The following is a 22,507-nucleotide window of genomic DNA, read 5'->3' on the forward strand; positions in this document are numbered from 1 at the left end:
AGTGCATTATATTGGAGCATGCAATATTTAGACCTATTGGGGCTGGGGAGGACAGCTTGGCATCAACTTGAAATTAATTAGATAAATTAATAGTACATGCCTAACCATGTCTACTCAGAAGTAAGCCCTAAGTCAGTGGTGTTTACTTACACCCTGGTAAGTTGGTTTAAGATTGCAGTCTAAATGCATTGTAACTCAGTTCTTTGCCTTGTTTACTCAGAAGTAAATTCCATTATATTAAGTGGTCCTATGTTAAATGTGCATACAATTGCAGTCTTAGCTTCCAGCATTAATAAAGACTTAATCAGATCAGAAAATTTAGAACCAATTCTTCACACATCACCAATCCTTCACACATCACCCCCTGCCCCATAGCTCAGTAGGTGAGCACATACTTTTCTTAAAAAGGGTCCCGCATTCAATCTGCTGCATCTCTTTTGGAAGCAGAGCTGAAAGGACCAGTGTATATTTGTTTTCAAAATAAATAATAAATGAAACAAATGAGCTCCATTTTAGTTATAAAAACAAATGGGGATCAAATGAATTAGTTCCAAATGAAAATACATTTGCTCTTTTTTAAATTTGTTTCACCCATTTCAGTTGAAGCAGCCTTACAGGGGGAGAGGAAGAGAACAGGCTGTGCCTGTGCACCTTTTGAAATGGAAAAAGCCCACCCCCATTTTATAGGCAATCTAACAGAGATGTGGCAGATCTGATGCCTTGAAGGAGTAGTTGGGTGTCTAAACATTAGAATAGAGGCCGCTAAAGTTGCAGGCAGCCGAAGACTGTCTGGATCACACACTGAAATAACTAGAAGCCAACGCAAATGGAAGTTGAAGAAAAGAATATGCTAGTTCTGCATCATACATGAAACAAATATAATTGTAGCAAATGAGTAAGAAATTAAGTGAAACTTTATTAAATAAACACTTGGAATTAATAACTAAACAACAAAAAAGAGTTCACACCTAGATGTCACTGTGCTATATGGACAAATGATCTGGCTCAATTTAAGATAGGAGCCCTATTCCAGCAATCTTGCCCTAAGAGACAACAAGGGGCTATAGGGGTATACATTTAGCCAAGCCCACTAAGGCTGCGTGATGACTCTTGGCTCCTAGCATGATCCAAGTGAACTTCTGAAGGAGGAAGTACACTGGTTTCATAGGCTCAATATTGGTATCAGTGTTCTGGATTGGTATAAAACAGTTTTCAGGTGTTCAATCCTGGCCTGGGAGGATTGTGGATATTACTGGGCTTCACAGATTACAAGCTTTAAAGTGTGCACCTTAAAAAGTGAAGTGAATGTAACACGTTGCTGCTTGAAAGGAGGGACATTCTCCTGTAGGAGGGGGGGGGGGAGATGCTGTTTGGGTTGCCTCTGCCCATCTCCCCACTGGCAGGCAGTAAAATCTTTTTATAGAATACACGTGAGGCTAAGACAAGCCCATTTCCAGTTCCACTTCCTAACAGCCCCACCGCAGGTGGCTTTGCCGGCTGCTCTAGGCAAAAGAGAAAAGGCGGGAACGCCATCTTGGAATGGATTTTCTTCTTCCTTTGTCTCTTTCTTGCTGGCTCCTCTTTCTGCTCCCTTCCGCAATTCCTGCCAGGTTTCCACTCTCTCCTTTCCCTTCTCCTGGCGTCCATTTCATGGCCTTCCCACCCCACACCGGGCCTACAGTCTTGGGAGGCTTTCTGTGTGGGGTGGGCAGCCTCGGGAGAGGGCTTCAGTGCAGCGGAAGGGGCTTTCCTCAGAGCCGTTTGAGAGATGGGTCTCTCTGCAGGGGGACCCGGAGTCTCCCTGAATCCAGCAGCAGCAGCGAGTCCCCCAGCCACGGAGGTTGTGAGGGACCAGCAGCTCCTGTTTGCCTGGCCTGGCACAGGCTCTGGGCCTACCTGCAGGCCCCAGCCCCACTCCACTTGCCACAGGCCTATCAGGGCCCCCTCACCTGGAGAAGGAACTTATCGCGGTAAGTACCAATGTTTGCTTCTCCCTGGTTTGGTTGCGTCTCGCTGTCAAGAGTACTTGAATTTGTTGGCACAAGTTGTATGAAATGACTTTGGAGCAAGGGGGATGCAAATGGTGACTTTCAGTCAGCCACAGACAGCGTGGTTAATGGTTAGGGGAGATGGGCGCTGTAGTCCACAGCATCTCGACGCCATTTGAGTCAGAGAGTAGATGGGCCAACAAGTATCTTCAGGGGACTTTAGCAAGCAATATTATTGTTGTTATTAAATTTATTAGGGTTTTTTGGGGGGGTTTTTTTGGCCACAGACGACTTAAAGTGAATACTACAGGAGACCAAAAAAATCAATATAAACAAATCATATGTAGTCTATGGTGAAGCAGTAAAAGTGTGGACTCGCTAAATTCAAACGAATGTATTAACATCAATGCAAAATATTGAAGGGGTAACCTTACTTGCAAAGAGATCTGGCTTTAAGCCGCTCTAGATTTTGAACCTCAGAGGATAGCTGTTTTTCACCCAGAAGGTACTAGGAATGGGAGGAGTCCTAATTGCTGGTAATTAACAGGCAGCCACTGCAAATCCTATACAGAAGTCGTATTTTTTCTTATGCAAAACATTAATTATTGGTTTTTATCAGCACAAACAATGTTCAGCAAAGGCTTTCAAACTGCAGAAAACAAACAGCAGGCAAAAGAAAAAATGTCAGATTTCGTTGTCAGCTTTAAAGGTCACTGGATGATTCATAGGACAAGGGAAGACCACTGCTGCATATTGCCTTTCAAAAAATGTCAGGCATACATATCTCCAAACTATTTGCCTGTCACAGTTGACCAAGGAGGAGTAGTCAGGTCCCAAAAAGCCAATTACCAATGATGGACCTGGACAGCAGTTCCATTCTTCATGCCCACAATGCAGTGATGTCTCTTTTGATGAAGGGCTTCTGGATGGAAAGTAGTAAAAGAATTACCGTATCTTGCCTGCTTCATGGTAGAATGGTAGCATTCAACCATGCTACCATCTCTACAGTGTGAGCAGGGACAGAGCAGGGACTACTATATGCTGCTGTCTGGTAACTTTGCAGGCACTGTGTGGTAGAATGTCATGGGCAGTGATGGATTCCTAAGGCACCATGACTGAATCAGCCTTTTGGCCCTTGGCCTATTTGGATATGAGAGAAAATGTAGGGTATTCATGGCAAATTTTCCAAGGATCTAACAGCATGTTCTTGCTAAAAAATGTCTACCCCAAAATAAGTCCCTGTGAATCAAATCACATGTATCTCACAGAGATATCTTTTCTTAATAGGACCTGAACCAAAGCTCTGGTGGAGCTTCACACATGCAGGACAACCCTGTTGCATGTGGGAACTCCCACATGTGAAGTGGAATTCCTCATAGGATGTATATAGCATTACCCGAGTCAGTGAAAAGAACAAAGCAGCCTATGTGTAGGTGGAGTTTTAGGTGCACCTAAAACCCACACGTGTTCATTGGGACCCCTGGATCATAGTACTGTACTCAATAACCGTTACGTCTTCTATCACCTTATTGTCTATAAGGAGGGGGGAAATGCAGCCACTTATGTTCCAGGTTGAAGGATTCATGATTCTGCCTTTGTTTAGTTAAAAAAGGACAATATATGAAGTATATGGGTAGATTTAAATTTCAGAAGTAATTCTTTATAAATTGTGCATGCCTCTTGTTCTTTACCCACGCAACAGAGGTTATTTTGAGTTTGCCCAGTGAACTTGCTTTACTGTTCCCATGTGAAATTCTTGCTAAATTAATTTTATTTCAGTCCATTTGGAAATATATTTGAATATTCAACATTTTAGGGAATAATGATGATGACAGAAGAGTCTGTCTATCTGTTTATCTATCTATCTGTTTATCTATCTAGTGTGTGTGTGTGTAAGAGAGAGAATCTAGACACACACAAATACACTGTGTTTCTGAGACTACCTATATGTTTAATCCAGTTCCCCTGACTTTTCTAGAAGTACAAACAGCACACAAGGTATAATTATATATGGATCAGTTAATTTCCACAGAGTTAATGTAGCATGAAATGCATTGTTCATGGCTGATACAATTCCAGCAACGGATATAGATTGTATCTTTTGTAAGTGATTATAGGGATATTTCAATTTATGTCCTGCCCTGTTGGTGTGGCTAAGAAATTGAACATACAGTGCTTTACTTTCTTTCTGTCTCCACCACCAATGGCTATGGGTGAGAGCTGGGTAAAGGGTGGAGCATGGGAACAGATGGGAAATAGGAAACTCTGAAAGGGTGGCAGGTGCAAGAGTGGGGCAAAGGGCTTTTCTTCACCATTTGTACCCTATTTCTTTCACTGCACCCTGTATGTTTGTGCAGCTCCCACTTGCTGATCTTTACTTCTGTTTCTCTGAACTGTGTCCAGTGTCTTTGAAATAAAATATTCCTAGTCAGCTTTGCAAAATGGTATGACTTGAATCTAAACTGCTCTTCCATAAGTGGCAGGCATTTCTCAAATTCTGTTGATTCTGCCTCCAACTGCAGCCCCCACAACAACATTGCATGCCACTCCAGGTATGGCTTTTTTGGTGGAAGATGAGTGACTATTGTGAGAAGGGGTGGGCAGGAAGCACAAGGAGATTTCCATTTGCACTTCTTTGGATTCTTCTGTATAAGCCTTAAATGACTTGGAATGACTTTGCTGACAGAGTAAAAGCAAAGCTAATTATCTCTAGAGCACTTCAGAATCTAATTTTTCAGAAGTACCAGCTTGGGATTTTAATTTTAAACCTATGATTTATGAGCTGGTGGCTGTTACACTGAAGTGCTTACACTTGATTAAAAGTGTCTTTATCGAAAATGATCAGTCTGTTTCTTATGCACTTCAAAAAGAATTTCTCCCAAATGGCATTATGTCCATTTTAGTTTATCTAAAAAAGGCTTTCCCAACCTTGGGATCCCAGATATTATTGGGCTACAGCTCCCATCATCCCTGACCATTGGCCACAGTTGCTAGGGGTGATAGTGGTCAAGGTGAGTGTGTTTCATATGGATCCTTTGTAATGCTGTAATGTATTTATGTTTCTGTTTTTAAATGTGTTGTAAGACCTTTGGGTAATATGCAACTAATAAGTCAAATAAATAAATTATCCAACAATATATTGGGACCCCAGGCTGATCTTTCCTGTTTTAGAGATTAGAAGAATGAGAAATTTAATTCTTTTCAGAGGGGCATACAAACCATTGTTCTATATAGCCCAGAACTTGTTCCAGTGTATGAACTGAAAGCGCATTTGGCCCCCACCTTGCTTGAAGTTAAACAATAATTACAAGGGTATTAATAAACTACCAATCTGTAAAAATAAATATATGTAAAGGCAGTCTACACCAAAATACAATCAAATCAGTACATCAAAATTGTGGGTGCGTGCCGGACATCAGTAGGAACAGTGTTCCAAAATGCAGATGCCACTGCACTGAAACTTTGGTTTGAATGCAAGCGAAACAACTGCAAGGCAGCTGCAGGACAGTCAAGATGATGATTGCAGCAATCTGGTTGGTGTGTAAGGGTCTTTCAGGTGACCTGGTCCTAGGCCAGCTAGGAGGTTGTTGCTGTTGTTACTGTTATTTTTTGTAGCCTTTTTTTGTATCCTATGATTTTTGAGGAGACTGTTCAATTTAGTTGTGTAGCTTTTGATGTTTTGTTTATTGTTTATGACTACTTTTGTTATGTTTGTTATATATATTTGTAAGCCACCTTGAGCATGGTTTTATCTTTGAAAAAGTGGCATACAAATAAAATGATTGATTGATTCACAGCCTTTAAGAAGCCCTTTGAAGTTTAAAAAAACTTTTACAGCACTCAGATCAGCTGTACTTAATTTGTTATTAATGAACTATCTTTTTTCTTTCTTCTTTGGTGATCACTTGTAGCTAAGTAAGATTGTCTTCCATGAATATGGTCTTAACAGTGAGTCCGTAAGTGACTGGAGGCCAATTCTAGATCCGCACATCCTTCCATAGTGGGGACATAGGTTTCTGGGTGGGAGTTGATCACGGTGAGGGTTTGCCAAACCTGCCTTCCTCTTAGCTTCTTTCTTCCTTTTGTCCTGAGTTTGTGCTTTTTCAAAATTCATGACGCCTTTGGTAGAGGCTATTCTCCAATAGGAGTGCTTGCGGGCCAGTGATTCCCAGTTGTTGGTGTTTACATTTTATTTTTAAAGATTTGCCTTGAGAGTGTCTTTAGACCACTTTTACTGTCCACTGGCATTACACTTACCATTCTTAAATTGGGAACAGAGTAGTTGCTTTGGAAAATGACAAGCAGGCATCTGAACAACATGACCAGTTGGTCATGTAATGAACTTGCGGTATATGTCTGTAAAATGTACAGCATTAAGACTAGACCAGGAAAGCAGATAATGATTCTAAACCAGAGATACAGGAAAAGGAAGAGCAATTTTACTGGGTCATTCATTTTTTGGGGAATGATCTGCTACACTAACTAGTTGCTGGTACTGTACAAATAAAACAAATAGTTCAGATTGGGCCAACCTAATGCTTGGAGATCTCTGTGCCTGATTTTAAAACATCAGGTTGAGTCTGGTACAAGTGGCTCTGTAGGAGGTTTTCTTCAAACGTTTGTGATATTTCTAAGAACAAATAGAGTTAGCTCTGTGTGTGTGTGTGTGTGTGTGTGTGTGTGTCAGATTTTAGCATCCTATTTCTAAAAAAAAAAAAATACCAGCTGTTGGAAATTAGTTATTTTATTCCCTCCCCCCTTTGCTCTTTAATATTTTATCTATCAGATATGTAACTCTTAACAATGCACAATAGCAACAGAATAGAAAAGGAGAGTGGGCTTTTCATTGAGATGCAGCAATATTTTGTCTATGTGTTTACATATTTTGAGTATAATACAGTTAATATATAGTAACATTTTTCATTTTATATACAGTAGTATGTTACAAGAAACTAACATGAAAAATAAATGTGAGCTTATATAGCATTCTTACAGTTCTTACAACATTCTAAGTTGCAGTTGCATTTGATCCATTTGATTTGTCTTAAAGGGGGAATAGTTTATCTGGGTTTAGGAAATCATAATGTGTGAGTTGAAAATACTCAACATGCACATCTATGCAGATTTAGAAATGGATGCTAGGGTAATAGCATGTTTTTATTCCTGTCCATAGTCTGCTTTTGATGTCTGTAATTCCGTGAATTATTGTTGATCTTCTTAAGTTGAAAGTCTAAGAGATCCAAGTATGATCAAAAGCTGATATGATAGAATACATGTATAGGATTTGATGTACTAATTACCTGGAGATCTAAACAGAGGTGGTATGTCTGTTGATGTGTTGATGTACTTAAGGGTAACATGTCTCTTTGTACCAGGGCATTCTCTAAATAATAAAGCAGGCAAGAAGTTAAATCACTTCTTAATATTTTATTTGTCCATCTCAGACGGGAGAAATGAGGCTGTATTGTCATATTGTGATAGTTACAATCATTGTCTCCGTGTCATTAAAAACAGTAATCATAACTTTTGCGTTTTGTATGCCATTTTTGGAAGAATAAGAAAACAAACAAACATCACGAGTAGCAATGATAATTCCTAAAATATTGTCCATCCACTCCCCACTCCAGGGCACCAGAGTGCATATATTTTTCTTAAACAGAATGACATACCAGTGCGCTATCAGATGCCAATCAGATAAAGGTCAGCTATTGCACTCCCAAATAAGCCAGAACATGAAGGGAATAAGTCATTTGGACACATCTGTGACTTAAAAAGAAAGGAATGTGGTAGGAAAATGCCTAACATCAGCTATAATGCCTAATACATTATATATTTAATAAGTGTAAATTTGCATCAAACAGAATCAAGGACATTTGAGAGTTTTCTCACCACTGTTCCACCCCCCCCCCCTTTGTAAAAACAGGTAAAAGCAAAGGGACATAAAACCAAAAAGAGTTAGAGACTATCATAACGGCAGAACACACTCAGTCTTTTTCATTTCAATGGGTTTGTGTTGGGTAATATTAATAATAAGAACAATCTATGGCATTTTAAACTTTGTGGGGGTGTTTTTGTTTGTTATTATAGTATTGTATATCAGATGAGGTATAGAAATTTAATTAATGATCATGTAATTGATGATGATGACCATGATAATAAAGTTGTAATCCCTACAAGCCTCTAGGGAGAAAATGAGATGTTGCCCCAGCAGGCCTTGGGTGGATTGTAAATATTTAACCAAATGCATTAAAGTTTTGCAATGTGACTGGCAAAAAGCACATGGATATCAGCACCTCTGTCTTGATGAAGAAATATTTGATTATTTCTGAATATCTGTCTACATTTATTTCACAATTATTTGGAAAATGATATTTATGCAGATTGGCAATATCTTTCCTAATTATTTTATCATTACAAAATACTTTTATAAGCTTGTTTCAGCTGCAATGCTATGTCATTGCACTTCTGTTGAGTACCCTTTTGCCTAGTTAACTGGCAAAGATCTGATTTATGAAGAGAATAAACCTCTAGATCACAAACACTTCCCTTTTATATGTCTTATATCCCAGTTTTATGTTGGAGTATAAAATAACTTTATTTTGCCACTTTAGTATGATTCATATGATCAGTTTTCTCACAGTATGATAATATTTATGGAATAACTTCATACTGGGATAATCACAGAATCCAGATCGCAGGGCAGAATCCAGATCGCAGAGCTTGCAGGGCAGCAGCTGAAGAAGGAGCAAAAAGGGTTTTCTTGTGTGTGTGTTTCTTGTGGCTGATTAGCTGCTCTCCCTGTGCAAAGGTCAGAGGGGGCGGGGTTTCTGTTGAGGTAGGTGATTAGCTGTGGGAGGAGCTTATCAGGGCAGCAGCTGAAGAAGGAGTTTAATCCATCTTTTAGATTTAGGGGAGCTAGTCTCAAACGTTTGTTGGGGGAGACCTAGGGTTTTTTTGGGGGGAGTTATTTGTCCTGTCTTCACGCTTTTTATGATGGAGGACCACTGTAGTCACCCCCAACGACACGTTCTCAAGATGGAGGGTGAGGGAACACCTGCAGTCGCCTGCGGTTCCTGCGCAATGTTTGCCATCTTGCCAAAGGTTGCAGGCAGTTTACCTGCAGCAATTGCATGTTGATTGCCCTCTTAGAAGACAAAGTCCAGCAACTGGAGGAACGTGTAGCTACGCTCCAAAGAATTAGAGAGCTGGAGCTCTTCTTGGAAGCAACAGAGCACACCGTCTCCACCAAGGAGGAGACAGGGCACTCCCCTGAGAAGGAGGCTAGTTCACCAACACAGGAGCCAGATATATGGAGAAACGTGACTAAAAAGAAGTAGGAGGCCCAGGGTTCTCTCTGATTGTTTAGAAATACACAATCGCTTTGAGGTCCTCTCCCCTAGCATGGAAGACGAAGTGCAGACTCCATTTGAGGATCTCTCCCTCATTACAGTAGATCAGGTATATGAAGACGAGCAGCAAAGTCAGTCCTCAGGGAATGTGCAGGCGACCTTGGAACGGACAGCTCACGGAAGAACCCCGACCAGACCTAAGAGGAGGCGTGTAGTGGTGATAGGGGATTCCCTACTGAGGGGAACAGAAGCAGTGATCTGTGGGCCTGACAAGATGTCTCGGGAAGTGTGCTGTCTCCCCGGGGCTAAGATCCAAGATGTAACTGAACGACTGTAAGGAATCATAAAACCCACTGACAAATACCCCTTACTCTTGGTTCATGTGGGAACCAATGACACTGCAAGCAATAGCCTCCAGAAGATCAAAAGAGACTACGAGGCTCTGGGCAGGAAATTGAAGCAATTAAATGCACAAATTGTCATCTCATCTGTCCTCCCAGTTGAACGACGTGGCCCAGGGAGAGAGGGAAAAATAGTGGAAGTGAACAGCTGGCTTCGCAAATGGTGTAAACAGGAACCGTTTGGATTCTTAGATCACGGACTGCAGTTTCTTGAAGATGGACTTCTGGCAAGCGATGGGCTGCACCTCACAACGGTTGGGAGGAATGTTTTTGCCAAAAATCTCAGAAACCTCATCAGGAGGGCTTTAAACTGACTAATGTGGGGGAGGGAGACAGTGCTCCTGAAGGTAGGAGTGGAATGTAAGACTGGAATGTAATAATGGAGGGATACAATCTATTTCAGAGAAGCAGACCAGACAAGAAAGGAGGAGGAGTGGCGTTATATGTCAGGGATGTGTATACCTGTGAAGAGATCCAAGATTTAGAACCTCAAAGCCAAAGTGAGAGCATTTGGGTCAAAATTAAGGGAGAGAAGAATAACAGTGACCTCATTGCAGGAGTTTACTATAGATCCCCAAGCCAAACGGAGGACATAGATGATGCCTTCCTGGAACAGATGGCCAAGCATGCAAAAGGAAGGGAGATAGTAGTAATGGGGGACTTCAATTACCCGGATATTTGTTGGATGTCAAACTCAGCCAAGAGCATAAGGTCAAACAGATTCCTCACTGGCCTTGCAGACAACTTCATTGTCCAGAAAGTGGTAGAAGCAACAAGAGGAACAGCCATTTTAGATCTGGTCCTAACCAATGTTGATGACCTGGTTAGTGGGGTAGAAGTGGAAGGATCATTAGGTGCGAGTGATCATGCTCTTCTGAAGTTTACTATACAGCGGAAAGGAGCAGCCAAGCATACTAGGACTCAATTTCTTGACTTTAAGAAAGCCGACTTCATAAAACTTAAGGAAGTGCTGGGTGAGATCCCATGGACAGTAATACTAAAAGGAAAGGGAGTTCATGGTGGCTGGGAGTTTGTTAAGAGGGAGATAGTAAAAGCACAACTTCAGGCAATACCAACGAGACGGAAACATGGAAGGTGCCTAAAGAAGCCAGGGTGGCTATCTAAAGAACTTTTAACTGAGTTAAGATTAAAAAAGGATGTGTACAAAAAATGGAAAAGGGGGGAAACCACCAAAGAGGAATTCAAACAAATAGCCAGCACGTGTAGACACAAAGTCAGAAAAGCTAAAGCACAGAATGAACTCAGGCTTGCTAGAGAGGTTAAAAGCAACAAAAAAGGCTTTTATGGGTATGTTTGTAGCAAAAGGAAGAACAAAGAAACAGTAGGGTCACTCAGAGGAGAAGATGGTGAAATGCAAACAGGGGACAGAGAAAGGGCTGAACTCCTCAATGCCTTCTTTGCCTCAGTCTTCTCCGATAAAGAAAACAATGCCCGACCTGAAGAATTTGGAGCAAATGATTCAGCAGAGGAAACACAGCCCAGAATAACTAAGGAGATAGTACAAGAATACTTGGCTAGTTTAGATGTATTCAAGTCTCCAGGGCCAGATGAACTGCATCCAAGAGTATTAAAAGAACTGGCAGATGTGATCTCAGAACCACTGGCAGTCATCTTTGAGAATTCCTGGAGAACAGGCAAAGTCCCGGCAGACTGGAGGAGGGCAAATGTTGTCCCTATTTTCAAAAAGGGGAAAAGAGAGGACCCAAATAATTACCGCCCAGTCAGTCTGACATCAATACCAGGGAAGATTGTAGAGCAGATCATTAAGCAAACAGTCTGTGACCACCTAGAAAGGAATGCTGTGATCACCAATAGTCAGCATGGATTTCTGAAAAATAAGTCATGTCAGACTAACCTGATCTCGTTTTTTGACAGAATTACAAGCCTGGTAGATGAAGGGAACGCAGTGGATGTAGCCTACCTTGATTTCAGCAAGGCATTTGACAAGGTGCCCCATGATATTCTTGTAAAGAAGCTGGTAAAATGCGGTCTTGACTATGCTACCACTCAGTGGATTTGTAACTGGCTGGCTGACCGAACCCAAAGGGTGCTCATCAATGGTTCCTCTTCATCCTGGAGAAGAGTGACTAGTGGGGTGCCACAGGGTTCTGTCTTGGGCCCCGTCTTATTCAACATCTTTATCAACGACTTGGATGATGGACTCAAGGGCATCCTGATCAAATTTGCAGATGACACCAAACTGGGAGGGGTGGCTAACACCCCAGAGGACAGGATCACACTTCAAAACGACCTTGACAGATTAGAGAACTGGGCCAAAACAAACAAGATGAATTTTAACAGGGAGAAATGTAAAGTATTGCACTTGGGCAAAAAAAATGAGAGGCACAAATACAAGATGGGTGACACCTGGCTTGAGAGCAGTACATGTGAAAAGGATCTAGGAGTCTTGGTTGACCACAAACTTGACATGAGCCAACAGTGTGACGCGGCAGCTAAAAAAGCCATTGCAATTCTGGGCTGCATCAATAGGAGTATAGCATCTAGATCAAGGGAAGTAATAGTGCCACTGTATTCTGCTTTGGTCAGACCTCACCTGGAGTACTGTGTCCAGTTCTGGGCACCACAGTTCAAGAAGGACACTGACAAACTGGAACGTGTCCAGAGGAGGGCAACCAAAATGGTCAAAGGCCTGGAAACGATGCCTTATGAGGAACGGCTACGGGAGCTGGGCATATTTAGCCTGGAGAAGAGGAGGTTAAGGGGTGATATGATAGCCATGTTCAAATATATAAAAGGATGTCACATAGAGGAGGGAGAAAGGTTGTTTTCTGCTGCTCCAGAGAAGCGGACACGGAGCAATGGATCCAAACTACAAGAAAGAAGATTCCACCTAAACATTAGGAAGAACTTCCTGACAGTAAGAGCTGTTCGACAGTGGAATTTGCTGCCAAGGAGTGTGGTGGAGTCTCCTTCTTTGGAGGTCTTTAAGCAGAGGCTTGACAACCATATGTCAGGAGTGCTCTGATGGTGTTTCCTGCTTGGCAGGGGGTTGGACTCGATGGCTCTTGTGGTCTCTTCCAACTCTATGATTCTATGATTCTAGGATAGGTCCACAGTTCCTTTCTCATGCTCCAGAAACCAGAATTCAGTTGCTCTTGCTGATGCCATGGTGGGCATTAATGTTAGTTCGTTGTAGCAAAAAAAACCACCCACCACCAAAGAATCTCATGGATCAAGTTTCTAATGTTTACTGACACTGGATGATAATTGCTAAAATTCAAAATGCGTACATGAGTCAATGCAAATCATATATGCAAATATCTGATTTATGCATATAAGACATGAGGACCAAATGAGGTGTACAAAAAGATAAAACGCAAACATACTTCAAAGCATACAAAAGTTGCAATACTTGTCTAAACATGAATGCTTTTAGCAGGTGCCGAAGAGTGCAGTGAAGACGCCTGCTTAATCTCAAGAGGCAGGGAGTTCCAAAGTGCATGTGCTTCCACACGAAATGATCACGTTCTTCCAAATGCAGATATTTTTTCTGGTCCATTGCCTGTAATAAATTGAAGTGACGATTAGTTGAGAGACACAAGAGCCTGCCAGTTTGATTGGGGGAACCGGAGATGAGCTGTGGAAGCGGCTGCTTAACACTTTTTCTTTCTACTGTTCCTAGACTCCAATCACCCTCCTCTATCTGCTGAAAATACCTTTCTCTTTTAAAGTGGTGACAATGTGTGCCTCCTGACACACAGTGATTCAGGAGTGATTCAGTCACATAACAGAATGTTAGGTTTGTGCATTTAAAGAGGATTAAGGCACTCTATATCATCCTAGACCAACAAGTGCAATGAACTCCCCCCCCCCGCCCCATTTGGAAAGTGACGAGGAAATACAATGAAAATGTGAGACAATTATACAACTAAAAGGAAGATCTGTCTAGATCATAGAATCATAGAGTTGGAAGAGACCACAAGGGCCATCGAGTCCAACCCCCTGCCAAGCAGGAAACACCATCAGAGCACTCCTGACATATGGTTGTCAAGCCTCTGCTTAAAGACCTCCAAAGAAGGAGACTCCACCACACTCCTTGGCAGCAAATTCCACTGTCGAACAGCTCTTACTGTCAGGAAGTTCTTCCTAATGTTTAGATGGAATCTTCTTTCTTGTAGTTTGGAACCATTGCTCCGTGTCCGCTTCTCTGGAGCAGCAGAAAACAACCTTCTTGCCCTAGATTACTTCAAAGTACATTACGCCAGCCTGCAGCAAAAGGGGTGAGTATCTCAACCTCAGGGCCCAGCTGCAAACAAGATTCAAGGCTGGAGGCTATAGAGTCTCCAACAGAGGACTCAGACAAGTAGCCATGTTAGGTTCAGGGCTTGGAGCCTGCTGCTGAAGAACCACTGAGTCCACAGAGCGTGAGGCTGACGATCAGGAACTCCCAGAAAAACCTCCCTTATAGCATCAAAGGCATGAGGCTCCCCAGCCACCTTCCCCTAAGAAATCAAAGGTCTCCCACAGTACGTCACCTGTCCAGCAGCCTTGGAAGTACACTAGGTGAGAAACTATAAATGGAGGAGTACCCATCTTCAGGCCAGAAGACCGGCATTTTAAGAATCTGAAAATTATCGACAACAGAGTGGAGCCTGGAAGAAGTGGAGGTGGGAGACTTAAAAAACTTAGTCTGCACTCAACGTTTGCTGGGGTGAGTTGTTCACTCAGAGCAATCAAGGGTCCAACAATGCCTGCCTTTTCTGTGGGATCTGGCATCAGACCACAACCTGACAGTGGGTAAGGATGGGCAATGGAAGACAGTGGTTGTGTCTTTGTGGGAAGGACCCATTTCAGTCTTTCCAATGCAACCAGAGGCATTAAGTTAACTCTTAGGTCTGCCCAGGTGCCCCTCTGCTTCCCAGCCATCTCCTACTTGCCTGGGAGGGGAGCAGAGATGCCAGGATGCTTTCTTCCACCACCATCAGAATGGGCACAAAGAGGAGAATCCTGTGTACAGTGGTACCTTGGGTTACATACGCTCCAGGTTACATACGCTTCAGGTTACAGACTCTGCTAACCCAGAAATAGTGCTTCAGGTTAAGAACTTTGCTTCAGGATGAGAACAGAAATCGTGCTCTGGCGGCGCGGTGGCAAGAGGCCCCATTAGCTAAAGTGGTGTTTCAGGTTAACAGTTTCAGGTTAAGAATGGACCTCTGGAACGAATTAAGTACTTAACCCGAGGTACCACTGTAATCAGGAGCTCATGATTTGTGTGCTCTTTAAGACTGCCATGACACTTGGTATGTTCACCTTCCATTGCTCTCCTCTATCCCTTTAATTTTGAATTCTATACACATGTGAGTTGAATTGGTGTGAAATCTATGGGAGTGTCTGATTTGGTCAAGGTGTGGCCTGGTCAGTGTGACTGTAGGGCATAACATTTTAACACATAATTACTTCTCTGCTTGGTGATCCTGTTTTAGTTTCAGGTCTTGCCATGTGATGCTCATGTGTTTGATTTAAGACTGGCAATACCACAACTCTTGATGCAACACTGGCACATCTTTTCCTCTGAGATATGGCTGTCGCTGGCTCTTCTTTTCTTTTGGCGCCAGCTTAAAACATGCCTGTTTATTCAAACATTTGGAAATGGTTAGCTTGGGAATTTTATAGATGATTCTCTGTAGTTTTGTGATTGATGTTAACTGATTTTATCTGCTTTTATGTTTTGTTTAATAGATTTGTTGTTTTAAATAATTCTTTATTGCTTCACCCTGAGATCCCATGACAAAGAGTAGGTTATAAATATGTTAAATATTTATAATATAAATATACATATTTTAAATCATACTCACTTTTGCTGAATCCCACTCATAACGTTTGGGGTTTGCTAAGCAGACTTCAGAATCATCCTGCAAGAGTGGACCAGTTGATCTAGAACCTCAGAACTGGATTCATTTCTGCTTTCAATTCTAGACACCAAAATCTATGACAATTATCAAGGGTTTGGTGGAATATTGCTCTTTTGAGCCTGCTCAGGACAGTTGGTACTCTGCTCTTGTACTAAACTATAGAGCAGAGTGGTCCAACACATGGCCTGAAGCCCGCATGTGGCCCTTAAGGCCTTTTTTGGCAGTCCTCAGCAACATTTGACACCAACCGCCTCCCCAGCCCTTGTACTGCTCTCCCAAAGCCGAGTAATGAGGTGCTGGCTTTTGAAGGCAGTGTGAGGGCTCTGAAAGGGTCCCAGAGTCCTCCTGCCTCCTTCCCAAGGCCTAGTTAGCACATTACCAGCTTTGGGAAAAAGATGGGAGGGCTCTAAGACCCTTTTCATAGCCTTGTACCTCCTTCCCAAAGCCCAACACTTCACTTAGCTGGCTTTGGGAAGGCAGCATGAGGGCTGAAAGAAAGTGTCAAATTTTGGCCTTGCTCTCCTGTGTGACAAGTCAGTGTACAGCCTGCTGGATCCATGTCGAAGTACTCTTGTGGTCCGCTTGGTATGAAAAGTTGGACTGCCCTGCTATAGGGTGTCCAACAGCTAGTACAGTTTCTGTCCAATATATGCTCCTGATTTGATCATTGTGTCAAGTACTTGATTGTTGTAAAGTGAATAATCTCACTCTGATGTAGCCCAGCTTTTTTATTGTTTCCAAAATATTTACCACAATATTCTCAGTGATTTTGGAAATATTTTCAACAACCCAACTAGGGTGCCTCATGATTAATGCGTTAGTACTTCTGCTGAAGTTCACTTGTTGGGCAGCAGCAGTGCTATTATCACTCTTAAAAATTATATCTTCTCTTCACTCAGAGCTGATTACAGCAGCAGTAGTCAATATTGTGCTCTCTATATGGTATTAGGCTACAACTCCCATCAACTCTGTCGGTAATGCTGGGTGGGGCTAATGGAGGTTGTAGTCAGACAACATCTGGAGAGCTCCATGTTGGGTATCTGATATGGGTATGTAAATACTCAGGTGGTTTGACTGTGATGCCTTGAACTAGAATAGGAAATATGAGTATGGATGCAATCCAGGAACAAAATGCTCAGTTCAGGTGTAGGTTGCTCAGTCAGATCTCTTACAGCTTAATAGTACTTTTATGTATATTTCTGTTTTGACTACAACTGGAATACATTACCTTGAGTTCTAGACAGAGATTAAATAGAGATATAGCAGATTAAATAAACTGTAGACAGGGAGATGAATTCTTTATAGGCATATCATGATGCTTTAAAAATAAAATGCAGGCTTTATATTGTGGGACTGATCCAGTGTTATGAAATAGGGATAGAGATACCTCTATTAAGTGCTTTTTTCTGGGGGGACACGGGTACACATACCCCTAAATATTTTGTGAATTATTGTACTTTTGTCCATTTACTGTATTTATTTCCCCCGATTTGAATTATTAAATAGTGATTTTTCTGGAGTCAAAATGACAGTACCCCTAAACATTTTTAAAGAAAAAAAGCATTGCCTCTATGCATAATATAGCAGGAAGCAGTCTTTCCGTAGCAGGAAGACAGCAAGATGGACTGTATCAAGCAATTCTACGAAACTATAAAAGCTGGAATGAACACAAGAAATGTCAGGGACAGGACACAGCTAAGCCCTGAATAAGCTGGTTTCAGCTTTCAGTTCTGGAGATGGGTAGAAATTTAAAGGGGAAGCTATAAATCAAACTCTTGGGATGTAGCCTATTTAGTCATTATTAGAATGAGCCACCATTGTGTATATTTGGCATGTAGCAGTAGAAAGACATTAAAATTATGTATGTCGATAATCAAAATTTCTTGTCAAGAAAGATGGATTCTCTGTATGAATTAATCATTTATGCTGCTTCAGTTAGTCACAGGGAGAGGCAGAGGGCTGTGGCTGCTGGTAATGAGTAGGCTTTTTTTCTAGCTTTAAAAAACTGATTAGATTTTATTCACACACTTTGCAGCCCAAAGAGCAACTTTAAGTGTCAGAAATTTTATTTTAAATGTAAACAACATTATTCAGGGCTGACTTCTGTACCCAGTACAATCTTCTTGTGCTTGAGTGGCGATGCTGTGCAGAATACAAGCATCTCTCCCATCTGTAGAAACCATCCTTGGGCTCAGCATGCAAAAAGAGAGCAGGAAATAATAGTGGCATTCTAAGCCACATCAAAGGAGTATCCCCTCCCCACACCAGAATGCTGTGAAAATGACTGATTCAAGGATGCTAAACATCAATTGTCATCTAGGATATGTGGCAAAACAGTAGCTGTTAGGATTAACCAGAGCAAACCTGAATTAGGAATTGAGACTGATCATCTGATTAGCAATGGGGATTAGGGAATTAGTGGATTAGGGAAAAATACAAAGTGGTTTAGAAAAAACATCTGAGGATATCAGTGTAATCTGCAGTCTAATCCTAGGCTGAGAGTGCCTCAGATGAGGTACATCCACTTGATTTAATTTAAATACTTTAATTATTTAATTTGGGGATTGAAAAAAACTTCAAACCTTAGAAGCACGTGAAAAAAACTTTTTTTGAGGCAATTGTTCTTGCATGGTGGGGAATCTTGGGAGCCGTAGTTTGTTCAGTGTTTTGAGTGTTGTTAGGAGACCTGTTTTCCCCCTCAGAGAGCATACAGGTTAACATTTACAGACATCCTTTCTCCTGCAGCCACCTGCACCCATCAAGAAGCTTCTCTGGATGGTAGGGGGCTCTCCTGAATAAGGTTTTGTTGTTTAGTCATTTAGTTGTTTCCGACTCTTCGTGACCCCATGGACCAGAGCACGCCAGGCACTTCTGTCTTCCACTGCCTCCCGCAGCTTGGTCAAACTCATGCTGGTAGCTTCGAGAACACTGTCCAACCATCTCGCCCTCTGTCGTCCCTTTCTCCTTGTGCCCTCCATCTTTCCCAACATCAGGGTCTTTTCCAGGGAGTCTTCTCTTCTCATGAGGTGGCCAAAGTACTGGAGTCTCAGCTTCACGATCTGTCCTTTCAGTGAGCACTCAGGGCTGATTTCCTTCAGAATGGATAGCTTTGATCTTCTTGCAGTCCATGGGACTCTCAAGAGTCTCCTCCAGCACCATAGTTCAAAAGCATCAATTCTTCAGTAGGTTGGGGCATTGTGGACTGCTGCCAAAATCAGAATTGGATCCTAACATAAATTGAAATAAGGAAGTTCACAGAAAGTGGGTTTCTCCTCCCCTACAGCCCCCACCTGTGTTGTTCAGGAAGAGCCTTTAAGCACCTGGAGAAGCTTGCAGAGGGAAGGAGGGGACAGGATACTTTCTTTAAGTTTTTTATTTAAAGGCAGTTATAAACTGCTAAATATTTTGAAATCTTAGCGACTTGGAATTCAAGCCATTTAGAAATTGTATCTAAAGGTGTGGTTTTTTTTTGTATTTTATGGTTTTACAGTATGGATTTATGGATAGCTTGTTCAGTTCTTGCTTGGCATAGAATCATAGAATCATAAGGGACAACACAGATCATCTAGTCCAACCCCCTGCAATGCAGGATTTCTTTTCCCAACGTGGGGCTCGAACCCATAGCCCTGGGATTAAGAGTCTCATGCTCTGCCAACTGAGCTATCCCAGAGCTGTAATAATTTATTTTTATAAATCTGCCCCACATGGTAAAATAATGACACCCCAAATTTTTTTTTGAAAGAAAACACTGTACACTGAAGACAGCTATAAGTTAAGTACACTGAAATATAGATTTCTTACGAAAAGCAGTTTCCCATTGAGGCACTTCTTCTTCTTCTTCTTCTTCTTCTTCTTCTTCTTCTTCTTCTTCTTCTTCTAGTGTATTACTCAAGAGCTTTCACATAAGTAGTCCATGAGTGGGAAAGAAGCTACGGTGTATACAAATCTATTGGTATTAACATATATAAATGAAACCCATCAATTACATAAAAGTATATGAAATGAATTGGGAGACTTGTCTAATGAATTCATAAAAGCCCCGGAGTCTAATACACATGTTCCCTGGGGATAGTAGGTTAAGTCAGATCCATTATTTATTTATTTCATAAAATTTATACACCACTTGATTGTAGAAAACCTCAAGATGGTTTACAATAAAATCAAGAAAAAATCATAACCATACTTTAAAACACACAGAAGTCAAAATACTAAAACAGATTAAAATTATCTCATGATGGGGTCACCAACCTGGTGCCCCCAAAGGCTTCTGAATAGAGGCACCAGACTCAGCTGTCTTATTTTAAAGCAATTTCTGTTAAAGGAGCTAGCCTGACCGCTCCTACCTGTCGCTTTTAGCCAACAAGCGAAGTCAAAGCTGTGGACACCAGGCAATAGGAATCCTTAGCATCTAAACAGGGCTGAATTTATAAAGGCGTAATTGGAGTGATTGCACCAGAGCTCATGCTAGGATATGCTGCAGACTCTGAGCTTTCATTTCAAAAAAACAAAACTCTACTGCTTTTAGATAAGAAGGTATGTGCAGACAACCTTTTAAGCTGGGATCACTAACCCAGAGCAGGTGGAGAGACAATAAAAATGCTTCCTCCAGCTGTGCAGCACAGACCACTTGGTGGAGTTGGAAGGGCCCACCCTCTTGCCACTCTGGTTGGCTGTATGAACTCCACCTCTCCTTTCCAGAGGGAAGGACTTCCCCAGGCAGTTGTGGGACAAATATGGAAAGAAAAGGGTAGGATAAGTCAACCTCTTTAGGTTTTTGGAGGGTGCATGGACTGAGGGAAAGGTTGAGGCTATTTCACCTCCTTTGCTTTGGCTTCCCATAGAAATACTTTTTGAGAAGGTGGGGGAGAGATTGTTCCCAAGTGGTTTTAATGTGAGACAGTGCAGACTTTATCATAATCAATGTGAGACTTTATCATAATCAAAACATTTTCCCCAAGTGTTCCCAATTTTTTGGGGGGCACCCACTTTTGGGGGCACCCATTTCAGAGACATTCATATTATCATTACTTTTTCCTCCTGTCTGGCCCACAGCAGGGATTGTTCCCAACTTTTTTTAGGAGCACAGTGTGAAGGCAGAAACATGATTATTGTCTCATACATTCCCAATTTTGACCATAGTCACATTTATTTAGGTGAAAAAATAGGGTCCCCACAAAGGATTGCACACAGGACCCCTCAGAACATTAATCCACTACCAACAGTCTTATATAATCTTATCTGGAAGCCATGCAGCAGACAGTATTGTAGCACCTAAAATTTCAAACATTTGCAGACGACTAAAAGTGTCTATGACTGTGCAATTAGACCACAGGGTTTAATCCATTTAATTTACATTTATTAACCCACCTCAGCATTTTTCATATAGGGAAGCTAATATTTTGTCTTGTTTTAAAATTCATTTTTCACCATATATCTCCTTTAAATTAGGTAAGCAACTTGTTAGTTTGTTTTCTGTCTCACAGGATCTGTTTGTGCCCAAGGCAAACTTAAACAGCTGTGTTCCAGGCAGAAATGGGAAGATCATGTGACAGATGGGAAGGGCTTAGGAACCAGTAGGAAACTAATCCCTTTCAGGGCCACTTCAGACAAATATCATACTACTCAGCAGTAGGTGAGTGGAGGGTAATGACGGGCCAATAAACTATCTTCTGCTTCCAAGGGCTAGGTGAAAATGCATACAGCTTTAACTTACCTTTGCCAACGTTTTGAGCTTGTGGCCCCATTCTAATGAATATCTAGCAGCATGCATTTCCTGCCTACTCCTTAACTAATGCATTTTTAAGAAGCCCAACTATTTTTTGTTGTAGAGGGGGGAATTTCTACCTTCTCCACAATTTATAACATAGGAAAAGAAATTCATTTGGACCATCTTAGCATTTTCCTGGCAAATTAATAGCACTATATCCTGTCATATATCTCTCAGCCTTGATGGTAAGTTAAAAAACAAAACTATAAAGTGCAGAGAGAGAAGCGGAGAAAACAGGATTCACAGGGCTCTTTGGGTATTTGATAGATTTCCCAACCTCTAGCATATGGTGGTGCTAGTACTTTATTTTTCAGCCAGCCAGTCAGCCAGCATGATTATTCATTTTACAGTTCTATCAGCCTCATAGTTACTGCCAGAAAGAGAATCTCATCATAGCTGAAAATACAAGCACACATGCAGCAGAAACCACTCAATGGGAAAGACATTTTAATGTCTCTTGCTCCAGCTTTTGTCTCAGAATGAGAAGATTGGCTGCAACTCAGATGATCCTGTCAAAGTAGGTGACTATCTTACTTTCTTGAATGTTTGTGGTATTGGCTTTTTTTTAAAGACGGCTATAAGTTAAGTACACACCTAGGAGTTATGTGTGTGATGTGGGATATAGTTACTCATTTTCCCATAGCAGTGAATGCATCCAATGATTGCATTCTCACCCCCCCGAATAGTGGCTGAGGACGGTGTTGCTATCTGGAATCTGTGTCTCCGGCTGTGGAAAACTGACATCTGGAGCAGTAATTACTGGGGATGTAGGAAAAAAAAAAAGTGCTTCCTTTTTCACAGAGCAGGAATAACAGTCTGTCTTCAGCACTCTGGGTGAAAAAATGTTTTTAGAACTCACTTGGTTGAAGTGTCATATTGTAAGGATACCTGCAGGGAACCACATGGATCTTTCCATTCAGTTATTTATGAATGAAGCCAGAAGCAATTATGCGACTTCGGGCTTCAAAGGCTGTTTTAACTTTGTGTGTGTGGCATGTGTATGTCTAAAGGTAACGTTAAGAACATCACCCTCTACGCAGTTCTGCAGCAAGATGAACTTTCAGCTGCAAAGCAAATTAATTCACCTTTCAGTTTAGCTGGCATTAAA

At 41.6% G+C, this 22,507-nt stretch overlaps 1 protein-coding gene across 4 annotated transcripts in view; it reads left to right on the forward strand.

Annotated features, from left to right (window-relative positions):
• The first annotated feature begins 952 nt into the window (after positions 1-952).
• ESR1 (estrogen receptor 1) overlaps positions 953-22,507 on the forward strand; it is a 237,624-nt gene continuing 216,069 nt past the window's right edge. For 2 of the 4 annotated variants that reach the window (XM_081854343.1, XM_081854341.1), the window contains exon 1: positions 21,218-21,916. The gene's annotated coding sequence lies outside the window, so the exon portion shown is untranslated. Of the gene's footprint in view, positions 1,971-21,217; positions 21,917-22,507 lie in introns of those variants that run through there. The other 2 variants (XM_081854342.1, XM_081854344.1) reach the window with 2 other exon arrangements.

This window comes from Podarcis erhardii (assembly GCF_964252035.2).
Source record: "Podarcis erhardii genome assembly, chromosome: 3".
Lineage (NCBI taxonomy): Eukaryota > Metazoa > Chordata > Lepidosauria > Squamata > Lacertidae > Podarcis > Podarcis erhardii.